We start from the raw sequence: 8,630 nt of genomic DNA, 5'->3' as shown, positions 1-8,630 counted from the left end.
GCACCATCAGCTTGGGGCCATGCCCGAGATGACATCCCTGGAGAAGAGCAGACCTATTTCTGCATGCACCAGTTTGGGCAGGCTGTTCTGTCACTGGTGCAGCAGGAGGGAGCCCCGGGTCAGGAGTCTTGTGCTTGGGAGAGGGACTGGCACAGGGGGGCTGCTAGAACTGGGCAATAAGGATCTCTTTGAGACAAGGCCAGCAGACACAGGGAGACGCTGGCCTCCATCTCTTCATGCCAGGGCTGGCCCCAGCCCTGGGGCTGATGGGGAGGCTGACCCCCCACTCTGTCCCCAGAAGCTGCTGTGCCCTTCCAAGGGGCTGTGGCTGTGGGGTGAGTGCCCAGAGCTCTGCAGCACCCTGCGGTGGGCAATTCCATGGGGCCAGGCTGGGCGTCTGTGCTGGGCTGGGCTAATGAGGAGCAGTGGAGGTGGGGAGAGCTGAGGAGGGGCTGGTCTGGGCTGGCAAGTTGCTGGGAGAGAAAAACACCAGTGTACAGCTTGTACTGCATGAACATGCAGGGGCAACACTCACACCCAGGGGGGTGGTGGTGCAGAACAAGGGCGCGTGAAAGGGATCAAAGACATGCAGGTGCAGGAGAGAGGATGCCGGTCTGTACTCTCAGTGGCATGGAGAGACTGCGAAGGTGGCCCAGGACCTTCATCACCCGCCAGCCTCTCTCACCAGCCATGTCCAGCACTGGCTGCTCAGCCCAGGTGTACGGGCGAGTCTTGCTGCAAAGCCAACTCCATCCTGCTGCTGGACTCAGTGCCAGCATCAGGGGAACAGCCAGCACTGCCTGGCCTCTCTCCTGGCCCACACCCCAGCAGACCCCGTAGAAGGGCTGTCTGTAACATCTCATGCAGGACATAGCTGTGGCTGGGAAAGGGTCGGGTACTGGGGGAGGCTGCAAAAGTGATGGTTGGGGTTATGCTTTGTTGGGGTTACGGAGGGGACATTGAACTGAGGTCTGTCATTGGGATCATAATGGCGGGAACTTTCCCCATGCCTGACTGTACCTTTCCCCATGCTGTGCCTGCACAGTGGGGCTGTGGGACCATGTGTGGGGCAACAGGGCTAGACCAGCACAAGGAGAGGGTTCTAACAGGGGCCATGAAGCATCTGCCAGGAGGTGACAGCAAGGACAGGCTACAAAGGAGGAATTTCTATATGTTGCCTTTGTTGTGGAGGCACGTTTGAAGAAAAAGCAAAGCTCACGTGGATTTGGTGGTTGCAAGGAAAGTCAAGAGCAAAAAGAAGAATTTGATTTCTGTGTTAGAAAGCAAGGCAGAACAAGGGAAATGCAGGGCTGCTGCTGACTGAGGAGGGTGATTTAATCACAGCAGACACAGGTGGGGCTGAGGCACTCAATGCCTTCTGTGCCTGAGTCTTTACTGAAAAGGTCTCCCAGGCCTCTGTGCTCAATGAAGGGGTTCAAGAAGGAGGAGAGCAGATGTTGGCAGGGACCTCACGAAACCCCAGAAGGACAAATGGCAGTTTCTGCCCCTGCAGGGGACTCACTGTGGTGATGGCACAGGCTGGGGGCTGCCTGGCTGGGAGCAGCCCTGTGGGAAAGGTCTTGGTGGGCAGGGAGCTGGACAGGAGGCAGCCGTGTGCCCTGGCAGCAAGGGGAGGCCAGCAGGGTCCTGGGCTGTATGACCAGGAGCACAGCCAGGAGATCGAGGGAAGGGATTATCCAGGTTACTGCGTCCAGATTTCAGATCCCACTCCAGGAAAGATGTCAGCAAGCTGGAGCACGTTTAGCAAAGAGCTCCCAAGATGATCAGGGGCTGGAGCACTTTGCCTGTGAGGAGAGGCTGAGGAGCTGGGCTTGTCCAGCCCAGAGAAAAGGAAGAGCTTGGGTAAAACATGTAGCAGCATGGCACTCTTCCCAGGAAAGACTGGGTCAGGTTCATGTTTGTGATACAAGACACAAGGACAAGAGGCAATGGGCTGAAACAAGAGAGGATCAGGCTACATAGAGGCAGAAACCTTTCCAACATGAGGCTGGTCAAACGCTGGAAGCGGTTTCCCAGGAGTGTGCACCGGCTCTATCCCAGAAAGTGACCACAACATGTTCGAATAAAGCCCTGAGCAATCTGGTAGGACCGTGCTTTGAGCAGGTGGTTGGTCAAGATACCTCCTGAGGTCCTTCCAGCCTGAATGATGTTGTCCTTCCTTCCTCTTCATGTTTTCAGATTAGGGAAAGCTCTCACATTCTCCCTGATCACAGAATTCATTCCCATCAAGTGCAGGGCTGGTTCACAGGTGCCCCGAAGGACCCTGACCACTGCCTTTGCTTCTCTTCTTATTTCCCCCTACCCAAGATCTTCTCTGTTACAGCTGTAATACCCTCCAAAAAGAACATCCTACCCCACTGGCCATGCATTTCTTGTTTTGGACCTTCTTATGGTATTTCTGAGGTCATTTCTGTGGCATTTTCCACCTTGGGCAGCAATTCCATTAAAGCCATAGTTTTCTTTCTTTACCTGTAGTGTCCTGCAATTCCCCACATTGTTATCTTGTTTCAGGCACTGGCTCACAAACCTTCAATGCTGACGTGTTGGAGTTTCAGTCTGGAGGGACCTGGATTCAGTCAGAGGGATGCACTTGTGGATTGGGCCAACAGAAACCTCCTGCAGTTTACATTTTACAAATGGGGCAAGGTCTGCACTGGGGGCAGAATAACCTCGTGCATCAGGACCGGCTGGGACCCGACTGGCTGAGGAATGTCCTCGGGAGAGGGGCGTGGGAGTTGTGATGGATGCCATGTGAGCCAGTGGGTTTCCCACTTTGAAAAGAGGCTGCAGAAACTGGAGAAGGTCCAGAGGAAGTCCGCCATGATGGGCTTAGGGGCCTAAAGCACATGAGCTGTGTGGAGAGGCGGAGGCAGTTGGGCCTCCTTAGTCTGCTGAAGGGGAGGCACAGGGCAGGCTAAAGCAGGTGACACCTCCCTGGAGAGGTGGCGGCACCAAACTCGTCTGCAGTGGCAGAGGGTCTGGCAGAGGCCACAGCCACAAAGTGCCTCCTGGGAGCTTCACACTGGGCCTTAGGAAAAGCGGACTGGGAGGGTGGTGCTGCACTGCAGCAGGACACCCAGAGACTCTCTGTGATCTCCGTCTTTGGAGGATTTCAGGTTTCAGCTCCACAGAGTCACAGCCAGCTTGACCCTGGGGTTGGCGATACCCCACCCTTTGGTGGGAGGCCAGCATTACAGAAATGGAGACAAGGCAGTTGCCAGGTCCTTGAACCCAGGAATCGGTATGCCATGCCACCTGAGATTCCTGGAAACACCTCAGCTTTTGTCCAGAGAAGCGTGATTCCTCTTTACGTGTCCTGGCCAGTCTCCTGACCCATGTGGTGCTTTAGGCTCTGAAAAGAATCAAACCCCACTTTTCTACTAGGTTCATTTCATTTTACATGCTGAAACGCAGGGCAGATGAAGGGAGCTCAGAGCTTCCAGGATCCCTCCTCCACAGGACCAGTCTTCAGAGACTGGAAATGCAGGTAATGCTGTTGGGTCAGTGTACTCCACATCAAAATTTGGCTTTCCTTTTTTCCTTTTCACTAACTGCGATCTGTCCCTTGGCCGCCTTTGGCTAAAAACAAAACATCTCCCCTATTGCACCTCCCCATCCTGATGAACATTGTGAGAAATAGATGGAGTACAGATGATTTAATTCTGATCCCCATCCTTGGAGGTTTTCAGGTCTCAGCTCTAAAAAGTGCCACCAACCTGACCACGGGTTTGGTCTCCGTGGTAAACCTTTGGCAGGAGGTGCGGCTGGAGACCCCCAGCAGTCCCTTTCCCACCCACCCTTCCAGCAGCCTGTGTCTTGCAGTATACCCTAGAAGAAGGGATTCAGCTGAAGGTGAGGGTATCTCTGCCATAGGCTCCTGGGAAAATGCAGAGAGGAACGCAGCTCAAGAGATCTCTAGTCCATTGTGCAGCTCAAAGCAAGGCCAGCTCTGAGTCAGACCAGCTCGCTCCATAAATGATGGTATTCACGAGAAGACTCTAAACAGGAGCCAGGCATCTAAGCCACTGTCACAGACTCAGAGACAAGGCCTTTGACCAGCTCCCTGAAGACACCATGGGGACACCTCACCTTTTGGTCCTGTACTGGTTTTGGTTGGGGTAGAGTTAATTTAACCATAGTAGCTCGTATGGTACTATGTTTTGGATTTGTGATGAAAACAGCCTTGATAACACGATGATGTTTTAGTGATTGCTGAGCAGTTCTTACACAGTGTAAAGCCCTTACTATTTCTCACTCTGCCCTGCCAGCGAGTAGGCTGGGAGTGGGCAAAAAGTTGGGGAGGACACAGCCAAGACAGCTGACCCCAACAGACCAAAGGGATATCCCATACCGTATGAAATCATGCTCAGCAATAAGAACTGGAGAAAGGAGAAAGTGGGGGGAGGAGGTATTTTCAAGGTTATGACATTTGTCTTCCCAAGTAACCATTACGTGTGATGGAGCCCTGCTTTCCTGGAAATGGCTCAACCCCTGCCTGCCAATGGGAGGTAGTGAAGGAATTCCTTACTTTGCTTGGCCTGCACACACAGCTTTTGCTTTACCTATTAAGCTGTCTTTATCTCAACCCACGAGTTTTCTCACTTTCACTCTACCAGTTCTCTCCCCATGCCACTGTGGGGAGTGAGCGAGCGGCTCTGTGGGGCTTAGCTGCCTACTGGCATTAGACCATGACAGTGGGGCTGAGCTGCCCACCGGGGTTAACCCACAGCAGGTGCAGAGATGCATGATTCTTCTTTCCATGCCCTGCCATAGCTCCTGAGCCAGGCAGTGGTTTTGTGTGTCAAGAGAATCAAAGCAAAGCCTCGAACTTGGGGAATCTCAAATGAATTGCTGAAAGAGGTTCTCTGCTGCAGATTTAAGGCTTCAGAGATAGGATCCGAAGAGAACAGCTTAGAACTAGCCAAAGTTTCAGACCATTTTGCACATGTACCTCCCTGCTTTCAGTCATTGACACCCAAAACATAAACATCACCACCTTTAATTTGGTCTCCTCTGAAATCTGACCAACTCATGGGAAGAAAAGAAGAAGAAGGAGAAAGGAGGTCATTACCAATTTTCAGTCTGCATAGGCCTGAATTTCACAGTCTAATTCAAGTTAATTTTTGCCACAAAATTTATTGTTTGAAAGAGTTCAGGGACCCCCACTCCAGCTGCCCACCTTTGGCCCTGGGATGGTGAGCACCTCCAGGGCCCGGCTGTACTGAGCACTGCAGGGATAGGGCTGTGCTGGGCCTTTGTGTATCGGCCGGAGTCTGGCACTTGGAGGGACAGGGTGTTGTGCCACACTGTGCACCCAGAAAAGGATCAAGCTGGGAAGCCAGCCTGTGAGTCAGAGTCAGCAAGGTCCATGGCCAGGCCCTGGCTGTGCCCATGGCTGTGGCTGGACAACAGTATGCCCACAGCATAGCTCAGCTCAGGCTGACACTGGATTTCACATCCCTGATCCACTTCTCCCTGTTTGCAAGCACCAGACCCAGGTGAGCATCACCTATGTGGGCACACATGGCAGCTGTGCTAGAAGCTGGCCCCAGGAACTTGCAGAAACCTCTGGGACTGTTTGCATCCTGCAGTTTCCCCTTCCCATGAGGTCAGGGCGATTAAAGTCCCCAAGGGTGGTGTGGGGTCATTGAACTGGCCTTCCTCAAATTGCTTCAATAAAACTTTGTCCTCTTCCTCACCTGACTCCAGGGTACTTATTTCCTACCAGCATGTGTGTCCCTGCCTGAGTCTCTCCACTGCTGACCCACTCCCCCACATAAGAGCTCACCCAATCTGCCTGTAACCCATCCCATAGAGGGACCTCCATTACACCCAGGCAGCTCCCTCACACTGAGGACCTCCCCCTCCTGATCTTCCCCCCCTGTCTTTTCTGAAGAGCCTGTATCCATGCATTGCAGCACCTCAAGGTTTCATGACCTGTCCACACCACACCTCAGCAGGTGTTATATCAATGTCACAGCTCTGTGACAGCACACGAGAGACTCTAGCGCCCTCCTGTCTGTGCTCCCAGGCTGAGGCCATTGTGGTGCACATATTTGGGCTGCAGCACCTCAGCCCAGATCCTTGGTGCACCAGAGCCCAGCCCTGAGTGTTATCTGGAACTTGTGCCCAAGCTGCTGTGCAAGCAAAGCCTTTCCCTTCCAGAGCAGAGGACATGCTGGAGTGGATTGGCAGGAGATGGCAATGTAAGGATGAAATGATGTGCCCATAAAGCAGCGCACACCCTGTGCTCCGCAGTGCCACAGAGAGAAACATGTTTTGGACTGGTGCAGTCACAACTGGCAGGAGGAGGACTTTGCTGTCTGCAGTGTCTCTGCAAGCCCCGGAGGAGCCTATGAGTGCAGAGAGTGAAGCTGATCTCCAGGAAGGACAAGTTGCTGCTGAAGAAACGTCGCTTTGCTATGGACATGCTGTTGTCCAGGCACACTGTGAAAATCATTCACCTGTTCCTGGATTTGCATCATCAAGGGGTGAGATAAAGGATGGGGGTAGAGAAGAAATCAGCGAAAAGCATTTTGGAAGCGTTAACTTGCACATGAGTGGAGACCCTGCTGTGATGTGCCTACCGTATTGATGCACTGCCTGTGGCTACTGGACCAGACATGGGACAGACCTTTGTCTCACTGCAGTGGTGGCATTCAGTCTCTTGCCCCCAAACACCAAATGTACCTGAGGATGCCCTGGGAGTGTCTGTTATGGACCAGCCCTGAATGGGGGATGCAAGCTGTCCTGGAGGTCCTGCACTGCCCAGCCAGCTGTACCCTCCAGTTGTGCTGGGCAGCTTTGGCATCTGAAGGAGCCCTACAGGCCTGCATTTGGCCGTTAGGTTGTAGACAGCATGCGCTGGAACAGGAAGTGAGGCAATGTAGGGATGTCCATGATAAACCCTTCAGTTTTCCACTTCGTGGAGATGCAGGAAATACAACTGATGGAGAAGAGACAGTGCAGACTGGCCAGAGCTCCCCCTGTGGCACCTGACTGCATTTGGTCGGGTGAATATCCGGCTGCCTAAACATCCTCCTTGCAGGTACAGGTTTGGTTGTCCTAAGGGTGATCATCTTCTATCATTTCCAGTTGGCCAAAGGGATTCCCCACCAGCCCACTCCAAGACAAGGTGCCCAGATGCTGCCTTTGTCTCTCAGAATTGCTCCATTAGAGCTTGCAGTCCTCCTACACATGTCCTAGAACCACCTCTGGCACCTCAAAATGCCACCAGGTGTTTGCATCGGACAGAGAAACTCACTCCTGGCCTCTGTCTCCACTATTGACAATGCAGCTTAGATAAGGAGCTCACATGGATTTTGTGCAGCTGAGTTAAGGCAAGAGGAATCCCACCTCCTGTGGGTCTGTGGGGTGTACTGGAGAAGCCCAAATCCCCCTCCGGCCTGCAGGAATACCTGATGAGGAAGCTGAGATGCCTACCGCTGGTCCTTGGCATCAATCCTGCCCTGCACAGGTGAAAAAGGATCCCCTGCCTGTCACTGCCTACGTGCCCTGCCTGACAATGGGACAGGAATAGGGGTTTCCCAAGAGGGGAACATTGACACACTCCTGCACACACCCTGTTAGAGCATCCAGAGATGGTAGAGCATCCAGAGATCCACACACCCTGGTAGAAGCAATTCCCGCTGCAGGAATAAGCCCGTCTAGTGTTTAGAGAGGGACAGTCAGTGATGACTTCAGTCTGCTTCCAGCTGTGTTCCCCAGGAGTGGCCCTGCTGCCTTTCCAGGGAGCTGTCAGCCCTGGAGACCCCGGGACACCTCGAGGGAGCTGGGACTGGAGGGAGGAGGGGAGCAGAGAGAGAAGTGCTGCCTTGGGCTTTGGTCCTCTGCTGCTGAGCTGGGCTGGGCTCCTGGGATGGAGGAGCTCATGGCAAGCGGGCAGCGCTGCAGAAAGAGACAGCTCTGCCCAGGAGCAGCTCCTCTGCAAAGGGCAGCAGGGCTGAGGGCACTGCCTGCAGGTGCAGAGGAGCAGACAAGCAAGGCAGAGAGAAGGGTTAGAGGAGCAGTCTTGGGTGGGAGGAGAGGTGAGAGCTCACTGTTGGAGAGAAATCTTCACAGCCCTCAACACGGTAAGTCTGTGGCTGCTGGAGCAGGCTCGGCTGCCGTTCCTGGAGAGATCTCCAAAAGCTGGCACATCTGCACAGCCTCTCTGGGATTTTTCAGGAGAGCTCTCCACAGCTTCTCTACTGTGGAGGAGAAGAACATCCTCGCTGTGGCTTTTCTTCCACACTGCCAGATGCAAGAAACCATGACGGCTGCCTTCTTCCGGGAAGGACCGCAGGGGTGTGAAACCGGGTGTGCTTCCAGGGTTGTCCAGGGCTGTTCTTCAGATCCATGGATCCCTGCACCCCAGGGTGCTGCGTGCTGGGGCAGGGATTCGGCCGCCTGCCAGGGTCAGCACTCCAGCCTGCCCGGGGAGCTCCCCACAGCGCTGTGGGGAGAAGCTGTGGGTGGAAGGAGCGAGCCCCCGGCAGGGCTGGGGGTCCTTCTGCTGCGTGGGTCAGGGCTGCTCACAGCTCCAGATCATGCCCAGAGCATTTCTGAGGGACTTTTCATGAGGACGGTCATGGCAGGGGTTTCCTGCT

This window comes from Ciconia boyciana, unplaced genomic scaffold (assembly GCF_034638445.1).
Source record: "Ciconia boyciana unplaced genomic scaffold, ASM3463844v1 HiC_scaffold_39, whole genome shotgun sequence".
NCBI classification, from domain to species: domain Eukaryota; kingdom Metazoa; phylum Chordata; class Aves; order Ciconiiformes; family Ciconiidae; genus Ciconia; species Ciconia boyciana.
The sequence above is the reverse complement of the archived record's forward strand: the minus strand, read 5'-3'. Positions refer to the sequence as shown.